This window comes from Phyllobates terribilis, unplaced genomic scaffold, assembly GCF_046119375.1.
Source record: "Phyllobates terribilis strain yellow unplaced genomic scaffold, ASM4611937v1 Scaffold_6__1_contigs__length_29720123, whole genome shotgun sequence".
Classification (NCBI taxonomy): domain Eukaryota; kingdom Metazoa; phylum Chordata; class Amphibia; order Anura; family Dendrobatidae; genus Phyllobates; species Phyllobates terribilis.
In genome coordinates, this window is record NW_027362766.1 from 28,939,525 (window position 1) to 28,945,130 (window position 5,606).

The window sequence follows — 5,606 nt, forward strand, 5'->3', positions numbered from 1 at the left end:
TAAATGAAGAAAAAAATTATTTTTAATTTGCAACCTGATGGAGGTCAGTATAGATGGACTAATAGACCAAGTCCCACACACTGCTAGAAGCCCAAATATTTTTTCAGAGCTAGATGCAGAAAAAAATTATTTTTAATTTGCAACCTGATGGAGGTCAGTATAGATGGACTAATAGACCAAGTCCCACACACCGCTAGAAGCCCAAATATTTTTTCAGAGCTAGATGCAGAAAAAAATTATATTCAATTTGCAACCTGCTGGAGGTCAGTATAGAAGGACTAATAGAACAAGTCCCACACACTGGTAGAAGCCCAAATATTTTTTCAGAGCTAAATGAAGAAAAAAATTATTTTTAATTTGCAACCTGATGGAGGTCAGTATAGATGGACTAATAGACCAAGTCCCACACACTGCTAGAAGCCCAAATATTTTTTCAGAGCTAGATGCAGAAAAAAATTATATTCAGTTTGCAACCTGATGGAGGTCAGTATAGATGGACTAATAGAATGATGCTATGCCCAAAAGATTTTACTTCACTAGGTGCAGTAAAAAAATTGGTATTCTATACACAGGTGGTATATCTTGCAACACAGATAGGCTACTCCACTGACTAACACACTCTGCAATAGGCCAAAAAGGATTAGCTTTGCTAGATTCAGCCAAATGCTGTGAAAAAAACTTGCACAGCACTGGCACAGACCTGCCTGGCAAAAACTGATAGGAACTGATGTAACCTAGTCCTGAAAAGGACTCCAATTACAATTAGTCTTTACTCCCACAATCTATCTATTTAAGAGCACAGACCTGCTTGATAAAAGTCGTAGGAAATGCTGTAACCTAGTCCTTAAAAGGACTGCAATCACAACTATTCCCTACTCCCAAGCTATCTGTATATTTGTGCGAAAATTGGCTTGAAATTAACAAGGTATAACGCACACAGCAACAGCGGTGCCGTCTAACACGCAGCTGCAGCAGTGAGAAAATGGTGGCGACGGGGAAAATGGCTTGGTCTTATAGGGCAAGGACATGTGACATACACTGCCAATCACACATGCCCTTGCTTGTGTGAAAAAAAGCACTTCGCGCCGTGTGTGCGCTGCTGATAGGCTGACAGATTGCACCTCCCCACTGCAAATGCGGGAAAGAGAAAAAAAAATGGAGATCTTCATTGTTCCTGCAGAGATCCATCCCCTGCCCCTCCCCCCGCCCCGCTGTACACTCAAACTGCGTATTAACATTAATTTTCATCATTACTGAGAAAAAATCCAGTTATGATTTTGGTGCACGAACAGTTATCGAACATAACCTCGAACAGCCGAATTTTTCTCAAATTGTTCGTGTTCGCCGACCGGCTCGAACACCGCCCAAAACAGCTCGAATTTGAGATTGGCGAACAGTTCGAGTAGAACAACGCTCATCTCTACTTATCACTCCTAAACACTTTTTGCATAATAATTTGGAACGCGGTGTACATGTGCTTTTCCACAAAACACCAGCGGTTCACGTAGTGAATCTTACAGTTCTAACTTGCCAACCGTGGTCTGTATGGAATTGTTCAATAAAGGGCCCAAAATTAAGATAACATAGATGGGAGAGGTCTCTATGAATAGGAATTCCTAAGTATTTGATACCCTGTGAGGGCCAGGCAAAGGGAAAGTTGGACTGGATGGAATCCTATATGGATTTGGGGAGGGAGACATCGAGGGCCTCAGACTTCGCTGCATTGATTTTAAAATTTTACTATGTAACAAAGTGATCTATTTCAGCCATAACAGCAGGGATGGATATATGTGATTGAGTGATATATACTAGGACATCATCAGCAAATAGAGAGCACTTGTACTCGGTGCCTCCCACCTCAATCCACCTAATATTGGGGTTATGGCGAATTGATGAGAGCAGGTGCTCCGTCACTAGGATGTATAAGAGAGGGGACAGAGGACATCCCTGCCTTGTCCCATTGGTGATTGTGAAAGGTGATGAAAATGTTCTGACGCACCCCCTGGGCCTTGGGACACCCGGAGCCGGACCCTTTTTGGTGGATGCTGGTGGTTGTAGTCTTCGTGGCGGCGACCCGGTTCCGTGGCTCAGGGCGGTCAAACCAGTGGCGGAACTATTTATGTGGTTTTCATGTTTAAATGTCCGACTACGCCACCCGTGGATTGCGGTCAGAGTGAACCGCCGCTACAGGGCAGACCGTTGAGGCTGGTGTTGTGGGTGCAGCAGAGCGTAGCATAACTCCCCACGGGAGGAGTATAGCCTCAGGGCAGTGTATGCGGAGGATGGGGGTGATGGTGCAGGGCAGCAGCAGTAACGACACGGAGTCAGTGATGCAGTCCAGGGCCTTTACTCACAGTTCTTATTATCCAGACCACGTCTGCAGGTAACGGCTGCGCACGTCGTACTGTGCTCACCAGGTGAGGGGCTCAGACAACTCCCAGATAACTTTGGAGCACTTCACAGGACCCCCTTTGTGTGTCCTTTGTCTGGCCTTTCTTACCAACACTTCTGTCCGGCTGCCTCGGGCCTCCTCTTGGTAAACTTGGCGCCAGTTTCCCTGACCCTATGTGGTGCCTTCCTAGCGGGTGTAGCGAGGGGCTGCGCCACATAAAATGTCACAGACTCCGGTTTCTAGCTGAGGGTCGTTTCCTGCCTCCACTAGTTCGGGGACCGGTCTCCCCCTTTGGCCTGACCCCTCCACGCAGGTGGATTCGGGTGTGCGGTGGCGACTCGCCCGTCCGCACCCCTGGGATCCCTTCTTTCCTCGTTCCTGGAGCCTTCTCCGCTCCTCTTCCTTCCTTCTCCCTCTTCCAGGCCTGGGCCTCTGTTACTAGGCCCGCCTCCGGAGCAGAGCTCATGCAGAGCCCCTGCTCCCTGCCACTTCTGCTCAGACTTCTCTGCACTGAACTAAGATGGTGCCCACCTTTTATACTCCCTTCTCAATGCACCCAGGAACTGCTTCCTCCCTGCTCCTGCACTACAGGGTTCCCCTTCCTCAGTGTTCCCTCCCCCCACTCCAGCCAGGGACAGGGACTGTCGTGCCCATCTCAGGGGCATATTGGTCGCCCTGCCCCATGGCAATGTGGTGTAATGCATGCAGGTGTCGGGTCCTGATCCACACTCCATCCTTACCTGAGAGTTATATATCACACCTCTGGGTGAGGTGCAATACGTCTGTAGCAACCGAGCCCTCAGGGTGCTACAGTTCCATTTATCTTCAGCCTAGGTGACGTATTGCGATACAGGGCCGTGATTTTGGCTATAAAAGGGTCCCCTAGACCCCTACCCCAAGCTTTTTAAGAGAATCATATATGGCGTGCCAGGAGACTCTATGGAATGCTTTCTCAGCATCCAACGAGAGTATCTAATTACAAATTTTTAACTGCATCTAGCCCAGGAAATACTTTGTGCCTAGTAGCAGTGTCTGCTAGTCAGCGGATTATCCCGGCTGTTAAGCAAGCTACACCACCTGTAGTTTAGACACTTAATTTTTTCAAAGAAAATGCTTCGGGACCATGGGATACTTAGTGAAGAGCATCAGGAGGCACCCCAAGGCATAGGGGCTGGGACTGGCAGTAGGATGCCTTGCGGTGGACAGCCGAGCTCGATCCTTATAAAAGCTTTTTAACTGCAGCAGCTTTAGTGGACGCTACTGGAGCTCGAATTACCGCGGCTGCTGGCATGAGACTTGCCCTCCAATAGATCCTTGTAAATGGATTTAAAGTGTATTCATTCAAATTAGAGAGACAATTTAAATTAAAAAGCTTAGAGCTGCCTCCACCACAGGGGGGCTCGCTCGACCCACCAGCGGACCAGCGGACAGGCACCAGTATTGGGAGAGGGGGGCTAAATCCTTTACACTAAATGACAAGTACAGTAATCAACACTGTCACTGTACTTATTATATATGTGACTGACATGTTTCTATCTATCTAATCTATCTGTGAAGCTCTATTCTTTCTGTTCTAAATTGTCGGGTACCGCTGCTGAATTGCCGGCCGGCTTTTTTAAAGAGACGGTGCATGAAAACACTAATATTTTTTTTAATAAATCCTTTACACTAAATGACAAGTACAGTAACCAACACTGTCACTGTACTTCATATATATGTAACTGACATGTTTCTATCTATCTAATCTATGTGTGATGTTCTATTCCTTCTTGTCTAAATTGTCGGGTACCGGTGTATGCCGCTGCTGAATTTGCTGGCCGGCTTTTTTAAAGAGAGTGTCTTCTGAGCAGTTTGTCAGCTTTTGGACACCTTTGAAGGTGTTTTCTATGTGTTTCTATGTGTTTTTGTTTGCCTGCCATTGGTTTTAACGGTGTTCGAAGGTGTTCGACGAACAGTTCGACGAACAGTTCGGCGAACACACGGGTGTTCGACGAACCGAACCGAACTCGAACACTACGGGGGTGGCTCAACACTAGTTGGGACCATCAGTTGTGTTGTGCAGAAGTCAAGTGGATACACCGCTGATAGTCCTACTGAATAGACTGTTAGAATTTGTATTATGGCAAGAAAAAAGCAGCTAAGTAAAGAAAAACGAGTGGTCATCTTTACTTTAAGAAATGAAGGTCAGTCAGTGCGAAAAATTGGGAAAACTTTGAAAGTGTCCCCAAGTGCAGTTGCAAAAACCATCAAGCACTACAAAGAAACTGGCTCACATGAGGACCGCCCCAGGAAAGGAAGACCAAGAGTCATCTCTGCTTCTGAGGATAAGTTTATCTGAATCACCAGCCTCAGAAATCGCAGGTTAACAGCAGCTCAGATTAGAGACCAGGTTAATGCCACACAGAGTTCTAACAGCAGACACATCTCTACAACAACAGTTAAGAGGAGACTTTGTGCAGCAGGCCTTCATGGTAAAATAGCTGCTAGGAAACCACTGCTAAGGACAGGCAACAAGCAGAAGAGATTTGTTTGGGCTAAAGAACACAAGGAATGGACATTAGACCAGTGGAAATTTGTACTTTGGTCTGATGAGTCCAAATTTGAAATCTTTGGTTCCAACCACCGTGTCTTTGTGCAACACAGAAAAGGTGAACGGATGGACTCTACATGCCTGGTTCCCACCGTGAAGCATGGAGGAGGAGGTGTGATGGTGTGGGGGTGCTTTGCTGGTGACACTGTTGGGGATTTATTCAAAATTGAAGGCATACTGAACCAGCATGGCTACCACAGCATCTTGCAGCGGCATGCTATTCCATCCAGTTTTCGTTTAGTTGGACCATCATTTATTTTTCAACAGGACAATGACCCCAAACACACCTCCAGGTTGTGTAAGGGCTATTTGACCAAGAAGGAGAGTGATGGGGTGCTACGCCAGATGACCTGGCCTCCACAGTCACCAGACCTGAACCCGATCGAGATGGTTTGGGGTGAGCTGGACCACAGAGTGAAGGCAAAAGGGCCAACAAGTGCTAAGTAGTGTTGAGCCACCCCCGTAGTGTTCGAGTTCGGTTCGTCGAACACCCGTGTGTTCGCCGAACTGTTCGTCGAACACCTTCGAACACCGTTAAAACCAATGGCAGGCAAACAAAAACACATAGAAACACATAGAAAACACCTTCAAAGGTGTCCAAAAGCTGACAAACTGCTCAGAAGA